Raw genomic sequence first — 18068 nt, 5'->3', positions numbered from 1 at the left:
TATGTTCTATGTTCTATGTTCTATGCTGGCTCATCAGCTCCGCAAGCGGGATGTGGCTAAGGAAATTGTTGGAGTGAGAGACAAGAGTGGGAATGTGGTGCGGAAGGGGGTAGAGGTGAATGAGGTCTTCAAGGACTTTTACGGGGAACTGTACCGGTCGGAGCCAACGGGGGAGAGGAAGGGAATGGAGAGGTTCCTCGACGGGCTTTCTTTCCCGAAGGTGCAGGAGGAGCAGGTGGAGGGGTTGGGTGCGCTGATTGAGCTGGAGGAGCTAGTTAAGGGGATCGGGCAGATGCAGTCAGGGAAGGCACCGGGGCTGGATGGGTTCCCGGTGGAATTTTATAAAAAGTTTGTGTACCTAGTGGGCCCCTTGCTGGTGCGGACACTTAATGAAGCGTGGGAAGGGGGGACTTTTCCCCCGACGATGTCGCGGGCGCTGATCTCGTTAATCTTAAAGAGGGACAAGGACCCCCAGCAGTGTGGTTCATACAGGCCCATATCTCTCCTCAACGTAGATGCCAAGGTGCTGGCAAAAATCCTGGCCACCAGGATAGAGGACTGTGTGCCAGGGGTTGTACACGAAGACCAGACAGGGTTTGTGAAGGGAAGGCAGCTGAACACGAATGTGCGGAGATTGTTGAATGTCATCATGTAGCCGGCGATTGAGGGGGAGGCAGAGATAGTGGTGGCGCTGGATGCGGAGAAGGCCTTCGATAGAGTGGAGTGGGGGTTCTTATGGGAGGTGTTGGGGAGGTTTGGATTTGGTGAAGGGTTTATTAGATGGGTGAGGCTGCTATATGAGGCCCCGATGGCGTGCGTGGCCACGAATGGGAGGAGGTCAGAGTACCTCCGGCTTTACCGAGGGACCAGGCAGGGTTGCTCCCGTCCCCCTTGTTGTTTGCATTGGCAATCGAGCCGCTGGCGATGGCGTTGAGGGATTCAGAGAGGTGGAGAGGTTTGGTGTGAGGTGGGGAGGAACATAGGGTGTCGTTGTATGCCGATGACCTGTTACTGTATGTGGCGGACCCGGTGGGAGGGATGCCGGGGGTGATGGAGCTGCTAGCTGAGTTTGGGACCTTTTCAGGTTATAAACTAAATTTAGGCAAGAGTGAGGTGTTTGTGGTGCACCCTGGAGACCAGGAGGAAGGAATTGGTAGGCTCCCGCTTAGGCGGGCAGGGGAGAGTGTTAGGTACCTGGGGGTGCAGGTGGCCAGGACTGGGGGACTCTTCACAAACATAATTTCAACAGACTTGTAGATCAGATGGAGGAGGAGTTCAAGAGGTGGGACATGCTGCCATTGTCGTTGGCGGGGAGGGTGCAGTCCGTCAAAATGACGGTGCTTCCGAGGTTCTTGTTCTTCTTTCAGTGCCTGCCCATCTTCATCCCCAGGGCCTTTTTTAGGAGAGTGACTAGCAGTATCTTGAGCTATGTGTGGGCACATGGGACTCCGAGAGTGAAGAGGGTTTTCCTGGAGCGAGGGAGGGATAGAGGCGGGCTGGCGCTGCCCAACCTTTTGGGGTACTATTGGGCGGCCAATGTGTCAATGGTGCATAAATGGGTGATGGAGGGGGGAGGGGCGGCGTGGAAAAGAATGGAGATGGCGTCATGTAGAGGTACGAGCCTGGATGCCATGGTAACGGCGCCGTTGTCGCTCTCCCCTAAGAGGTATACCACGAGCCCCGTGGTGGCGGCGACCCTAAGAATCTGGGGACAGTGGAGACGGCATAGGGGAAAAACAGGGGGCTCCATGGAGGCTCCATTGGGTGGCAATCATCGGTTCATCCCGGGGAACAAGGATGGGGGATTTAGGGGATGGGAAAGGGTGGGCATCAGTAAATTGAGGGACCTGTTTATTGGCGGGAGGTTTGCGGGGCAGGGGGACTTGGAAGATAAATTTGGGCTTCCCCAAGTGAACATGTTCAGATACTTGCAGGCAAAGGCGTTTGCTAGGCGACAGGTAGAGGGATTCCCTTTGCTGCCCTCGTGGGGGACGATGGACAGAGTGCTTTCGGGGGTGTCGGTCGGAGAGGGGAAGGTGTCTGACATCTATAAAGGTAATGCAGGGGGTGGAGGAGTCATCAGTGGAGGAGCTGAAGGCTAAATGGGAGGGGGAACTTGGGGAGCAGATCGAGGACGGGACTTGGGCGGATGCCTTGGAGAGAGTCAACTCTTCCTCTTCATGTGCGAGGCTTAGTCTCATCCAATTTAAGGTGCTGCACCGGGCCCACATGTCCGGGACTAGGATGAGTAGGTTCTTTAGGGGTGAGGACAGGTGCACCACATGTTCGGGGAGTCCAGCGAATCATGCCCATATGTTCTGGGCATGCTAAGCACTGGAAGAATTCTGGAAGGGGGTGGCGGGGACGGTGTCGAGGGTGGTTGGATCCAGGGTCAAACCAGGGTGGGGACTCGCGATTTTCAGAGTTGCGGTGGAGCCGGGAGTGCAGGAGGCGAAAGAGGCCGGTGTCCTGGCCTTTGCGTCCCTCGTAGCCCGGCGGAGGATCTTGCTGCAGTGGAAGGATGCGAGGCCCCCAAGTGTGGAGACCTGGGTCAATGACATGGCGGGATTTATAAAGTTGGCAAGGATCAAATTTGCCCTGAGAGGATCAGTACAAGGGTTCTATAAATGGTCATGATGTGGAGATGCTGGCGTTGGACTGGGGTGAGCACAGTAAGAAGTCTTACAACACCAGGTTAAAGTCCAACAGGTTTGTTTCAAACACGAGCTTTCGGAGCACGGCTCCTTCTTCAGGTGAATGGAAAGGCTTGTTCCAGAAATGTTTATATAGACACAGTCAGAGATGCCCCGGAATGCGAGCACCTGCAGGCAATCAAATCATCAAAGATGCAGAGAGAGAGGTAACTCCAGGTTAAAGAGGTGTGAATTGTCCCAAGCCAGTTCAGTCGGTAGGCCTCTGCAAGTCCAGGCTTGTTGGTGGGGGCCGAATGTAATGCGACATGAATCCCAGATCCCGGTTGAGTCCGTATTCATGCGTGCGGAACTTAGCTATAAGTTTTTGCTTAGCAATTTTGCGTTGTCGCGTCTCCTGAAGGCCTCCTTGTAGAATGCTGACCCGGAGATCAGAGGCTGAATGTCCTTGACTGCTGAAGTGTTACCCAACTGGAAGGGAACAGTCCTGCCTGTTGATAGTCGCACGATGCCCGTTTATTCGTTGTCGCAGTGTCTGCATGGTCTCGCCAATGTACCACGCTTCGGGACATCCTTTCCCGCAGCGTATGAGGTAGACTACATTGGTCGAGTCGCACGAGTATGCGCCGCGTACCTGGTGGGTGGTGTTTCCACGTGTAATGGTGGTGTCCATGTCGATGATCTGGCATGTCTTGCAGAGATTACCCTGGCAGGGTTTTGTGGTGTTGTGGTTGCTGTTCTGAAGGCTGGGTAATTTGCTGCAAACAATGGTTTGTTTGAGGTTGCGCGGTTGTTTGAAGGCCAGTAGTGGGGGTGTGGGGATGACCTTGGCAAGATGTCCATCCTCGCTGATGATGTGTTGGAGGCTGCGAAGAAGATGTCGTAGTTTCTCCGCCCCAGGAAAGTACTGGACGACGAAGGGTACTCTGTCAGTGGTGTCCCGTGTTTGTCTTCTGAGGAGGTCGGTGCGGTTTTTTGCTGTGGCGCGGTGGAACTGTCGATCAATGAGTCGAGCGCCATATCCCGTTCGTACGAGGGCATCTTTCAGCATCTGTAGGTGTCTGTTGCGCTCCTCCTTGTCTGAGCAGATCCTGTGTATACGGAGGGCTTGTCCATAGGGGATGGCTTCTTTAATGTGTTTCGGGTGAAAGCTGGAGAAGTGGAGCATCGTGAGATTATCTGTGGGCTTGTGGTAAAGCGAGGTGCTGAGGTGACCGTCCTTGATGGAGACGAGTGTGTCCAAGAATGGAACTGAATTTGGAGAATAGTCCATGGTGAGTTTGATGGTGGGATGGAACTTATTGATGTCATCGTGTAGTCGTTTCAGTGATGTCTCGCCGTGGGTCCAAAGGAAAAAAATGTCATCGATGTATCTGGTGTATAGCATCGGTTGAAAGTCCTGTGTGGTGAGGAAGTCCTGTTCAAACTTGTGCATGAAGATGTTGGCATATTGAGGTGCAAATTTGGTCCCCATGGCTGTTCCGTGCGTCTGGATGAAGAATTTGTTGTCGAAGGTGAAGACGTTGTGGTCTAGAATGAAACGGATGAGTTGCAGAATTGCGTCTGGAGATTGGCAGTTGTCGGTGTTGAGGACTGAGGCTGTTGCAGCAATGCCGTCGTCATGGGGGATGCTGGTGTAGAGTGCCGAGACATCCATTGTGACGAGAAATGTTCCTGGTTCAACTGGTCCATGGGTGCTGAGTTTCTGTAGGAAGTCCGTCGTGTCGCGACAGAAGCTGGGTGTACCTTGTACGATGGGTTTCAAGATGCCCTCGATGTGGCCAGAGAGGTTCTCACACAGGGTCCCATTGCCTGAAACGATAGGACGGCCTGGTGTGTTGGCCTTGTGTATTTTCGGGAGGCAGTAGAGATCTCCAATGCGGGGATTACGTGGGATGAGAGCACGTAGGGTGTTCTGAAGGTCTGGATCTAAGGTCTTGATCAGTCTGCTGAGTTGGCGGATGTGTTCCTTGGTTGGATCTGCGGGTAACTGCCTGTAGTGTTCCTGGTTGTCGAGTTGTCGGTATACTTCTTTGCAGTAGTCTGTTCTGTTCAGTATGAGGGTGGCCCCTCCTTTGTCTGCTGGTTTGATGACGATGTTGCGGTTGGTCTTGAGAGTGCGGATGGCGTTGCGTTGTGCTTGGGTGACGTTTGAGGCTGCCTTGTGATTGCGAGTGATGAATCTGGCATTGACACGACTTCTGACGGCTTGAGCATACATGTCGAGTCTAGGGCAGCGGCCTTCCGGAGGGGTCCAATTTGACTCTTTCCTTTTCGGTTGCTGCACTGCAGATCTCGCGGTCTGCTGTTCCGGTTCATTGGTCGTGTCCCTGGGTTCGCTGTCGGCCTCTTGGGGTCTGTGGAAGAATTCCCGGAGCCTCATTCGCCTGATGAATTCCTCCGTATCTGCCGCGAGACTGATGGGGTCCATTTTGGTGGTGGTGCAGAAATTGAGCCCTCTGCTGAGGACTTCGATTTCGTCTGGTTGAAGGGTGTAGTCTGACAAGTTGACAATGGATTTCCCTGTATTGTTTTCGACTGTTGTACCGGGAGAAGCTTGATTGCTGCTGGTGGTGATGCCAAGTTTCTCAAGCTTCCTGTTCTTGGTGTGCATGTAGGTGGCATAGTATTGCTGTCTCATCTGTTTGGCGGTGTTCCGCAGCTGGTCTGCTGTGTCCTGAGCGCAAGTTGAGAATATGGCCTCTCTCTTGGTTTCCAGGTTGCGTCGACTGCTGTAGAATTGGTGTACGAGGTGTTTGAGGAGTGTGACAGAGGTGCGGTGGCAGAGTCTTTCAGCGTAGTCTGTGTTGTAAGTCGACTTGAGTGGGTTTTTGATCTGTAGTCCTTTCGGGATCTTGTCTGCTTTTTTGCATCTTTGTAGAAACTGAATGTCAGTGTCTATATGCGCGATCTTCCTGGAGATCCTCTCCACTTTGAGCCGGCAGTTTGCGGTGTCAATGGTAGCCATGATGTGGAGATGCCGGCGTTGGACTGGGGTGAGCACAGTAAGAAGTCTTACAACACCAGGTTAAAGTCCAACAGGTTTGTTTCAAACACGAGCTTTCGGAGCACGGCTCCTTCTTCAGGTGAATGGAAAGGCTTGTTCCAGAAATGTTTATATAGACACAGTCAGAGATGCCCCGGAATGCGAGCACCTGCAGGCAATCAAATCATCAAAGATGCAGAGAGAGAGGTAACTCCAGGTTAAAGAGGTGTGAATTGTCCCAAGCCAGTTCAGTCGGTAGGCCTCTGCAAGTCCAGGCTTGTTGGTGGGGGCCGAATGTAATGCGACATGAATCCCAGATCCCGGTTGAGTCCGCATTCATGCGTGCGGAACTTAGCTATAAGTTTTTGCTCAGCAATTTTGCGTTGTCGCGTCTCCTGAAGGCCTCCTTGTAGAATGCTGACCCGGATATAGAAAGGCTTTCTATAAATGGTGGCAGCCTTTTCTGGACTTCCTGGCTCAAAGATAGGTATCTTGGTCAATAGCACTATAATAGGGTGTTCCCTATTATAGTTTCTATTTTATTTTTTTTTCGCTACGGTTATGTAACTTAACATTGTGTTAACTTAAGTTGTTGTTAATATGTTGGGTTGTTCATTGAGGAGGGGTGAAGGTTCATGATTGTTGTCATTATTGTTATTGTTGGTATTTTAGTATGGTTTGATGTTGTTGTATAAATTCAAAATTTTTCTTTTTTTTTAAAAAACCCAACTACTTAATCCCCCTAACATTAAACTAAAGCACTTAACAACTGTCGGTAACTATCTTTTTAAAAAGGAAATGAATGGCTGCCATCGTAGGTAGAACCCTTCTACTGACCTCCTAATGGTGTACTCGACCTCGACCTTCTCCAAATGCAAGAATGACATGAGGTCACCCAACCAAGTCGAGGACAGGGCAGAGCAAAAGATCTCCAGCTAAGCAGAACTCGCCTCCGGGCGAGGCAAAGGCGAGGACATCTGCTTTCACCCATGTCTGCAGCACGAGCGAGTCTGATACCCTGAAAATGGCTGCCAACGGACATGGCTCCAGATCGACATTAAGAATCTCTGACATGGTGCTGAAGGAGGAGACCCAGAAGTTCAATAGCTTGGGAGAAGACCAGAAATACGGTTGCGGTTAGCCATCCCCCCCCCGAGAACAACGCTCACACCTGTCCTCCACCCCAGAGGAAAAAACACCTTTGTCAAATGAGTCGTATGCACTACCCTAAATTGGATCAGACTAAGCAGAGTGCAAGAGGTCGAGGAGTTGACCCTGTGAAGAACCTCGCTCCACACTTCATCATCCAACATAGGACCCAATTCACCCTCCCAATTCAACACCTGATTAGAGGACTACCTGTTCGGCGAGAACGGCAGAGGCGACAAAACCAAGTCCCTCAAAGTCGTTCCTTTACACAAGGCCTCTTCCACTCGGCCCCATACTGATCCCTGATCCTCCATCCACTTTTGAACCATGGCAATGTTCGCTACCCAGTAATAGTTCTGCAACTTTGGCAGGGCTAGGTCTACCCTCCGTCTATCTCTCTCTCTCTCTCTCTCTCTCTCTCTCTCGGAAAACCCTCCTGGTTCACGGAGTCTTCCCCAACCACACAAAGCTCAGGGCGAGCTTATTCACTTTCCTACAGAGGGATTTGGGCAAGAAAATTGATAGATTCTGAAACATGGACAAGAATTTTGGCAAGACCACCATTTTCATTGTCTGAACTTTTCCTGTCAGGGACAATTGCAACATATTCCGTCTGCTAAAGTCCTCCCTCATTCCCTTCTCAATCTCGCCTGGTTTAGCTTATGGAGCTGGGCCCAGCTTCGTGACACTTGAATCCCCAGATAACGGAAACCCGATCCCACCAACCGGAATGGTAGCTTACTCAAGACTTCCCTCCTGCCCCCTGGCATTTATCAGGAACACCTCACATTTTGCTGTATTGAATTTCTATCCCGAGAAGGTACTAAACTCTCTTAGGATCCCCATTATGCTGCCGAAGCACTCTGCTGGGTTCAATATATACAATGGGAGGTCGTCTGCACAGAGGGAGACCAGGTGTTCTATTTCCCCCTGCTCAACACCTCTGTGTTCCCGACAGGTCAAGAGCCATCGCCAATGGCTTGATCGCAAGAGCAAAGAGTGATGGGGAGAGTGGCACCCTGCTCGTCCCACGCTGCAACACAAAGTACTCACAGCTGACTCCATTAGTCATTAGGTTTGACAAAGGGTCACCTGGACTCGAAATGTTAGCTCTTTTCTCTCCCTACAGATGCTGCCAGGCCTGCTGAGATTTTCCAGCATTTTCTCTTTAGATTTCAGATTCCAGCATCCGCAGTAATTTGCTTTTATCCATTAGTCAGGATGCTCGCCTTCAGGGCATTATTTAATCATCCTCCCAGTCCACAAATCACTCTCCAAACCTGAATCGCTCCAGTACATGGAGCAAGTGCACCCACTCCTCCCAGTTGAATGCCTTCTCCGCATCCATTGACATTTGGCATTACAACTACCACCTCTTTCCTATCTGTAGGCATCATGATCACATCCAATAACCTCCGCACATTCGCCGGCAACTGCCTCCCCTCGTGTCTGGTCTTCCCCAATCACATCCGGCACACAACCCTCTATCCGTGTAGCCAATGCCTTTGCCAAACGTTCAGTAGCGAAATCTGCCAGTATGAGCAACACTTTCAGGATCTTTGCCATTCTTTAGAATGCATGAGATAGATGCCTGCGTCAACTTGGAGGGGATCCCACCCTTTTCCAGGGCCTCATTATATATCCCCACCAACAAGGGACCCATCTGGGAATCCATCTGGGCCCATGGACTGAAATGACCCCACACACTCCATCACCTTTCGAGCCCCACTGGGGCCCCCAGCCCTCACGTTCTTATCTGAAATACCGTTGGAAACTCCAACCTTTCCAGAAAATGTCTTCTTCCCTCATCCTCTGGCAGGGGTTCCGGCCGGTATAGCTTCTGATAAAAGGCCTCAATATACTCCGGTGATCCCCTCCATTTTGCTCCCTTCATCCCTCAACCGACCAATCTCCCTTGCCACCGCCTGTTTCCTCAATTGTGAGCAAGCATCCTCCTGGCTTTGTCTCTGTAGTCATACACTGCCCCTCGTGTTACGCAGTTGCCTCATCGCCTTCTCAGTAGAATCAAACCCAAACTCCATTTGGAGCCTCAGTAGTTCCTTAAGCAGCACCTCCTCAGGTGACAGAGTATTTTTGATCCACCGTCAAAATTGCCTCCATCAGCCCTAACCCCTCTGCCCACTCCACCCTCTCCTTGTGCGCACAGATCGAATTATGCTCTCCCCTAATCACAGCTTTCAGTGTCTTCCACACCATACCGGTGGAGACCTCACTTGTGTTATTCAGGAGCCATTTCATGCACGTCTTCCCCCTACATAACACCACCGGACGTCCCACACTTCACCACTTTTCACCGGACTGTCTAACTTTCCCTTACATAATGGCACACTACTCCTTTCACCACTAATTTCACATATTATCACCTTTTCTGGCAATACTACCGCCGGACTCCTTATTTTGCACCATTCAAGATTGACTTGCTCCTGTATCCCTTAAAATATTAACCTCCTTACCTACTTCACCTTGTACACACAAGTAAACCGTACTCTCACAAATAAAATCTTTAAAAAGATCTGACACCTTCTTATTCAAACCTCTGAACTGCCACGCTTTTTTGCACTTCTTCAGTTGCAACCTTGATTTATTTTGTCACTTTGCCGCTTGTCTTGTTTCAACGTGTCTGTCTTCCTAGTACTCTTTTTAAGCCACCAATACAGCAACTTCTGTATGTTGAACTTTATTACGATGTAAACATTTAAGTTTTCTTTTCCACCCTCCTAAATTTCGTAGAACATACAGTGCAGAAGGAGGCTATTTGGCCCAACGAGTCTGCACCGACCCACTTGAGCCCTCGCTTCCACCCTATCCCCTTAACCCAAAAACCCCTCCTAACCTTTTTGGTCTCTAAGGGCAATTTAGCATGGCCAATCCACCTAACCTGCACGTCTTTGGACTGTGGGAGGAAACCAGAGCACCCGGCGGAAACCCACGCAGACATGGGGAGAACGTTCAGACTCCGCACAGACAGTGACCCAGCGGGGAATCAAACCTGGGACCCTGGTGCTGTGAAGCCACAGTGCTAATCACTGTGCTACCATGCTTTCCTTTGTAACTTGAGGCAAACTCTCCTAAATATTTCCAACTGGACATACTTTGCCTTAACCACCTGTTAGTTTCTCATTTCCCCAGTTTCTATCCTTCACAGATTGAAATTGATGTTAAAAACCAAACCTTAATTTATGAACTAATTCAAGATCATCTGTATTGCTGCTGCCGAACAGTTTAATCCTTTACTCTTCCACGAGTTCTCACCTACTGCAGGAAGTGAATCTTTAAATTCCTCCAAAATAACCATTTCCTTAAGAGCTCCATACATTTGGTCTATTTTAATGCACTTATCCACCAATCAAAATTGTTCTGCTCGATTCTGCATCTGGCCTGGTTCTTCCCTTAGATTTCTAAAGTTCTGTCTGTAGGCTTCTGACACAAGCTCATATTCACTTAAGATGGCTTTCCTCACCTCATCATATTCCCTAGCTACCTCCTCTGAAACTGATGCAAACACTTATTCAAACTACTAACATTGTTTGAACCATCATGGCTTTTGGTCACTTGAATTATTTAGCTACTTTCTCAAATGAGATGAAAAAGGCTTCCGCATCTTTTCGTCAAATCTCAGCAGTGCTTGAATGTTTAAACATATCCCCACTAGGCTTTTGACTAGAAGGGGTTAATCCTTTTCAAGACATTCCTCAATTTCTGCCTTTACCGCACCATTCTAAGTTGATATTCTCTTTGCAGCTCCGTTTCCAAGTTGAATTCTTTCAGTTTCCATTGCTTCTCCCATTGCCTCTCTCTCTCTCGCCTTTTCATTTAATTCCAATTCAAGCTGTCTCATTTCTTTATTCTGTTGCAACTGTCGCATTTGTAATTAAAATTTAGCTAATTCCAATGATTCAGACTGTCTCTGGCATCGTTTAAAATTTTAAATACTAAGCTATCGCTGCAATTATCTCCATCTTCATTGGCTCTACAGGTTAAGTCAACTGCAGCTAGTTCCATTAATTACATCATCTTGATCACATTAACTGTCTTATAACAATCTTATCAAAGCAAAACATAACCCTGCAATTATCTAAACCACAGGTAACCTTTTTTCTACAAACTAAAGTTCATTCGCCCTATATAGGTAAACAATAGTTATAATCAATAATTATCCCCATTTTATGACATTTTAATTGCATCTTTCTCAGACACATTACCTGCTTGTAGGTTAAACCAGGATTTATAACAAATATAACTGCAACAGATATACAAAACAATTTCTGACATTCATCACAACCTTAACTTGCTTACTCAATCTGCCACTATATTCCAATTAAGAAAACTAATAGATTTCAAATACCACTCATGATTAAAGCAACATGCTGGGGATATTCAGCAGGTCAAGCAGATCTGTGGAGAACAAAACAGTTAACTTTCCAGGTCGACGATCTTTTATCAGAACTGGGAAAGGTTAAGAGATGTAATAGATTTTAAGCAAGTACAGAGGCAGGAGAGGGGAAATAACAAAAGTAAGACCTTCAATCGGGTGCAAAGCAGGAGAGATTAAATGACAAATGGGGTGATGATTAAAGGCAAATTATGTGACAGGACAAGTAAAGAATCAAAAAGGTTGGCTCCAAATGGAGGGCAGAGTTATTTAACTTCTATCAATTTTCAACTCTACTCCATCACAATCAATAATGCATATAGCTTTTGTTTTTTATTATTTAGTTAGAACTTTGGTTATGTTACATTTCTGGTAGTATGATGGCTTGGATTTTGCAGCAGGAATAATGGTGAGGCTGTCATATCAAGGGCTAAATTGAACAGCAATTTCTGGCACCCATAGTTAAATACAGAAATTACAAATTACTGTCTGATCTGCCCCTCTCCTTCCACAACCCAAATATTAATGATTGCCAAACAACCTCTTTGGCACTGAAAATGCATTTTTACAAGTGATGACTCATTTCTCCATTTAAAAAAATATATATTTACATTTTGTTATCTCTTTTAATCCCATCTTTAAATCTCTCTATCTCACTTTCTGTATATGTTTTTACATTGAATCAAAGCCGACAAAAGGTTTGTGGGCAGCTGCAAGAGTAAATGCACACCAATCGCCATTTATTTACCACTGAGCACAAAATCCAGATGCTAGTCTTTAGAAACTGTCATCTGAGAATACCTTAAGAAATGGGTGTTTATGAAATGTACCTTTAAGAAATGTGTGTTTATCAGTGATGTCAGAGTGTGGGTGGAGCTGGGCTGTCAGTCAGCTTTTTACTTTTGTTTTAGGCTGTTTGCTGCAGGGTGTGTTTTAGTTTCATTTTTGGGGTTGGAGCTGAAGCCAGACAAAGCAGGTGTACTGTTGATCTCTCTCCCATGAAAAGACTATCTCTTGATCATTTGGTGAATTCAGAATTATAAAATGTTTTCAGTAGTGAATGTAAACCTGATGTGCTTCTGTTAAAAGGTGTTTCTTCACCTCACCAGACTGACGGAGGAAGTAAAAAAGGACCTGCAAAGATGGAATACACTCCCACTCTCCCTCGCGGGGAGAGTCCAGACGATCAAAATGAACGTACTGCCTAGGTTCCTCTTCCTGTTTAGATCCATTCCGATCTACATCCCCAAGGCCTTTTTCAAAGTGCTGGACAAACTTATCATGGCGTTCGTATGGGGGGGGGGGGGGTAAAAATGCTAGGATCCCAAAGAAGGTCCTACAAAAAACAAAATCCAGGGGGGAGCTAGCCCTCCCGAATCTACAATTCTACCACTGGACGGTAACAGCCGAGCGAGTAAGGGGATGGATCCAGGAGCCAGAAGCCGAGTGGGTGCGTGTGGAGGAGGCCTCCTGCATGGGGACCTCCCTCCGGGCCCTCGCTACGGCAGCACTCCCATCCCCACCCAAAAAACACTCCAGCAGCCCAGTGGTGACAGCCACCCTCCAATCCTGGAACCAACTGCGGCAGCAATTTGGCCTGACCAAAATGTCGGACAAGGCTCCCTTTTTTTGTGACATTTGACCTAAAATTTCAAAATTATCAAATTTGCTTAAAGATGGGTTTTTAAATTAGAGAAACAACTGACCTTTCTGAAATTTGTACAAATTTTGGTATCACAAAGCATTCTGCCATTAATTGCATCACTTATAATGTGATGCAATTAATCTTTACACTTAAAATAAAACACCCGGCCTTATTTAATTATTCATTTTATTAGCTTTAAATAAATTGTATGGTTAAGGTACAGTATAATAAATATAAACCATTTGTATGATTAAAAAAGATTAACCAAAGCACAAATTATGGTTGTAAGCTTTAAAAAATATATTATAAACAGAGTTTACAACAAGACGGGACACAAAAAAAATGGTTTCCCCATCCTACTTATAACGCACACTGTGCCTTTCTAGCACGAGTGCAAAAGCTTCCTGGTTGATTTAAACTGTTTGAACATTTAAAAATAACCCTAATCTACAAAAATAAGAAAGAATCTCTCAAGAAATCTTTAACCTACCTGTGATTCATTGATGAATTCCAAACCGCAGCGTAAACGGAAGAACAAGGTAAAGTGCGGGACACAATGCCGTTTCATTCATAAATTTTAAAAGTGTAGTAGTTCACGTGTTCTAACCTCGCACACGAGGTAGGTCCATCCGGGTGCTGTCGAATCAGGTGATTTTTCAATTTGTAAGTTTCGCCGGTAATGTCTTTCGCATGCGCAAACATGGAAGACGTAAAGTTTTCGGGGACACCGTTTATCATCATTAAAAAGGTATTTGCAACTTTGTTAAAAATGTAGGCTATATTTAATGTTTTATGTTGTAATGTGCGCTGCTAATGTATGTTTATTTTATACAAACAAGACTGACTTGCCAACGGAGTTTAAAAAAAAATTTACATACCTTTTAAATTCGAGATCTAGCGTAAATAACTGGACACGAAAATTTACGAAATTTGCATTTTATTCCAGCACAAAAATGATAGACAACATTTAAAATAAGGAAATTTAATACTTTCTAGAATTAACCATTATTGATAAAATTGTGATAAACAGCAAAATAATTCAAATTCATTAATGAGAAGGAATTATACAGCACTAAGAACAAAGAGACATTTTCATGTCTCTAAAAAAAATGTGAAAATGTGGGGGACACGAATGATAAAGTTATAAATTTGAACAAGATCATCTTCTGTTTTTCTTTGACCCGAGTACATTTCAATACCCAAGTATAATCCTCATAATAAAATTAATTTGGGTGGTGTGTGTGTACATGAATTTAGCATAAAGTATGCATGCAAAGTGAATACCCATTAAAACCACTCTTGGCCTCCAAAAAAAAATAACTGCCCAAATATGCTTAAAGGGTACTTTGAAAGGGAAGGAGAGAAAAAGGAGGAGGTTATAATGATTCTCACTCATAGTGACAAACCAAATTCAGATGACTTGGAATTTGACATACCTCAAATTAAATTGGAAAATGAGGATGTTCTTAAAAATTGGGATAAATTGTTGAGCTACCTTCCAGAGGAAAAACAAACTGATCTGAAAGAGTTGTTGATGAAGAGGGCAGCACGGTAGTATTGTGGATAGCACAAATGCTTCACAGCTCCAGGGTCCCAGGTTCGATTCCGGCTTGGGTCACTGTCTGTTTGGAGTCTTCACATCCTCCCCGTGTGTGCGTGGGTTTCCTCCGGGTGCTCCGGTTTCCTCCCACAGTCCAAAGATGTGCGGGTTAGGTGGATTGGCCATGATAAATTGCCCTTAGTGTCCAAAATTGCCCTTAGTGTTGGGTGGGGTTACTGGGTTATGGGGATAAGGTGGAGGTGTTGATCTTGGGTAGGGTGCTCTATCCAAGAGCCGGTGCAGACTCGATGGGCCGAATGGCCTCCTTCTGCACTGTAAATTCTATGTCACGTCAGCAAGTTTGTAGAGATAAATTGGGAAGTACTAAAATGGCTATACATGATGTAGACATGGGAAATGGTGTTCCAATCAAACAACATCCATATAGACTTAACCCTTTAAAATTGGCACAGGTTAACAAAGAGATTGAGAGTATATTTAAAAATGGCATAATTGAAGTGGGTTGCAGCCAATGGAGCTTACCCATAGTGATGGTACCAAATCCAGACGGTACCCAACGGTTGTGTGTGAACTATAGAAAGGTTAATGCAGTTACAAGAACAGACTCTTATCCTATCCCACGTTTGGAGGATTGCGTTCAGAAAGTGAAACAATCAGCTTTTATTTCTAAACTGGATTTGCTTAAAGGTTACTGGTAGGTACCTTTATCCAAAAGGGCAAAGGAGATTTCAGCTTTTGTGACTCCAGATGGTATATACCCATTCAAAGTTATGCCATTTGGCATGAAAAACGCATCAGCCACATTTCAACGGTTAACTAACAAGTTGTTTCAGGATTACCCAATTGTGCGGTCTGCATCGATGATCTGGTAATTTTCAGCCAGACACGGACAGAACATTTGAAACATCTGATGGAGTTATTCAATTGACTTTAGGAGGCGGGTTTGGTGATAAACTTAGCCAAAAGAGAATTTGGAAAGGCTCAAGTCACTTTCCTTGGCCATACAATCGGACAGGGTCGGATGGTCACACGGGATGTGAAACCAACAGTTATTGAGGAGTTTGCAAAACCCTCAAGACAAAGGGAAATAATGCAAATTCTTGGCATGAGTGGATTTAATTGAACATTTGTGCAAAGGTTTTGTAGCGTGATTGCTCCACTGATGGACTTGCTGAAGAAATGTCAAAAATTTCAATGGACAGCGGAGTTTCAACAGGCATTTGACTGCCTGAATGCTGTGGTAGCCTATGCTACTATTTTGGAGAATTACAAGGGACTCTGTGATTAGATTGAACTAAAGTATGTGGGTGGAGCTGGGCTGTCAGTCAGCTTTTTATTTTTGTTTTAGGATGTTTGCTGCAGGGTGTGTTTTAGTTTCATTTTTGGGGTTGGAGCTGAAGCCAGACAAAGCAGGTGTACTGTTGATCTCTCTCCCATTAAAAGACTATCTCTTGATCATTTGGTGAATTCAGAATTATAAAATTGTTGAGCAGTGAATGTAAACCTAATATGCTTCTGTTAAAAGGTGTTTCTTTTGTTTTCTGGATGTTGTTTGGGAAGTTATTAAGGATTACTTAGTGTTGTATTCTTTGGGGGTTGTATTTGAATTGACGGTTGCCAAGATGTTCACTGTATGTTTTAAAAAGGTTAACTTGAGTTCATAGAATAAACATTGTTTTTCTTTAAAAAATACTTTTCCATTCTGCTGTACCACACCTGTAGAATGGGCCGTGTGCTCCCCATACCACAATCTATTAAAAGTTTTGGGTCAGTTGAACTCCATGATACACTTTGGGGTTCTCTAAACCTTGGCCCATAACAAAACACAATTCAAAATTAATGTTTTCCACATACATTTTATGCGAGCAAAAATCTTTATTGGGATCTGGAAGGATTGGTAAATAAAACCCTATGCTCCATTTTTGTATTGATTGACAATTTCCCCTCCCATCATTAGTAAAACTTCAATTTCAATTCCCTTTTCATTTTTAATCTAGCAAATATTATCACACAGATGTTTGCATTCCCCCAAATACCTTTGCTCATTCAAAATAAAGATTTCAATAAATTAAGTGAAAAACAATTATATTTACCAATCCCTTATAGTTCATGCTGAGATCCATCTCTTCATTCGAGCATAAAGTTCATTTTAGCTATTTATGGCCTGCATTTAATTTACATTTCAATTTCCTTCCCTCTAAATTATTATACTTCATTTAACACAGAAGAATGACCACAGAAAATCAAACATTATTAGAAATTCACAGAGAGTTATCAAATCAAGATAGATTCTGGTAGTTATGGGATGTGAGTTGTAACACCAGTTGTAGTGCTTTAACATTCTACACTATACACAAACAAGGTAGTACACACAGCATGACCTTTGTTCTACTGAACATGTCATTTTGTTACCCTCATATCTCCCTTTTCTTTCGCTGTTAATTCCTATCTGGCTGCATTTATTCTCTGTCTCTTTCATTTTGACTGTCATTTAGTTTGTTCTGAATTACCTCCTGTGCATATTTCCTAACAGATGCAACGTGAGCAGAATCAGGAAGTTCCACAGTAACAGCAGGACCGATTCAAGATCGATTCTGGAGCTACTGGTAATTGCTGAAGAAGGTTCCCACATAATCCTAATAATTGCCAAATTCAGACAATTGAAAAAGCAAGTCTTTCAGAAAGACATTGAAAGATTGCATTCTGATTGAAAAGACTAGAGCTGATTTATCTTTTCCCCCCACAAAATGAAAGCCAAAGAAATAAATAACATTTTTAATGAAAAGCAATAAATCTCAACAGGTCCACTAGCCCATGCCTCCATTTACTGCTATTAACCATATGTATGTATAGTGTGCTCAATTTTATTTCTTATTAACTGCATTTTAAATAAGAAATCAGTTTCCTAAAGTGAAAATAGAGATAGATATGAGAGTGGAACATTGTCTTCAATTTTACAGAGTGGAATTGGTGAGGCCGAAATTGTCACTGATCCAGGCATGTGGAATTTGATGGCAGGATAACATTACCGTATTCCATGGCAATCGGAGAGCAGGGCAGGCGACTAAAAGCAGAGGATACAATCTCAGACTAAAGGGATGATCCTTTAAAACAGAGATGAGAAGGAATTTCTTCAGCCAGAGGGTGGTGAATCTGTGGAACACTTTGCCGCAGAAGACTGAGGAGGCCAAATCACTGAGTGTCTTTAAGACAGAGACAGATAGGTTCTTGATCGATAAGGGGAATCAGGGGTTATGGGGAGAAGCCAGGAGAATGCGGATGAGAAACATATCAGGCATGATTGAATGGTGGAGCAAACTTGACGGGCCGAGTGGCCTAATTCTGCTCCTATGTCTTATGGTCTTATTGTGGCTTGGAGGATGGGGAAATCGGAAATTGAGGAACCACTCACGGCAGAGCCTAGAGAGGCCGTGATTGCAGGTTGAGAGACAAAAGCTTCCTCAGGAACATGGAAGGACATTCCTGAACGTCGTGGGCCACTGGGTTTGTTATAAAAAAACTGCCCTCTCCAGGACCAGAGGACATAATCTCTCAATAAAGGTGTATCAATTTAAGACTGAGATGAGGAGGAATTTCTTCTCCGAGGGTTGAAAGTCTTTGGAACTCCTCTCCACAGAGAGCTGTGGGGCAGAGTCCTTATGTATATTTAACAGTAAGATAGA

General features: G+C 45.2%; 1 protein-coding gene across 3 annotated transcripts in view; it reads right to left on the bottom strand.

Moving 5' to 3' along the window:
- acadsb (acyl-CoA dehydrogenase short/branched chain) overlaps positions 1-18068 on the bottom strand; it is a 106523-nt gene that overhangs the window by 45661 nt on the left and 42794 nt on the right. The window contains exon 1 of one of the 3 annotated variants that reach the window (XM_038773351.1): positions 13315-13337. The exons of the other annotated variants lie outside the window; for them this stretch is intronic. The gene's annotated coding sequence lies outside the window, so the exon portion shown is untranslated. Of the gene's footprint in view, positions 1-13314; positions 13338-18068 lie in introns of those variants that run through there. 3 annotated transcript variants of the gene reach the window in all.

Source organism: Scyliorhinus canicula, chromosome 16, assembly GCF_902713615.1.
Source record: "Scyliorhinus canicula chromosome 16, sScyCan1.1, whole genome shotgun sequence".
Lineage (NCBI taxonomy): Eukaryota > Metazoa > Chordata > Chondrichthyes > Carcharhiniformes > Scyliorhinidae > Scyliorhinus > Scyliorhinus canicula.
Note: the sequence above shows the minus strand (reverse complement) of the source record. Positions and strands in the feature narration are given on the sequence as shown.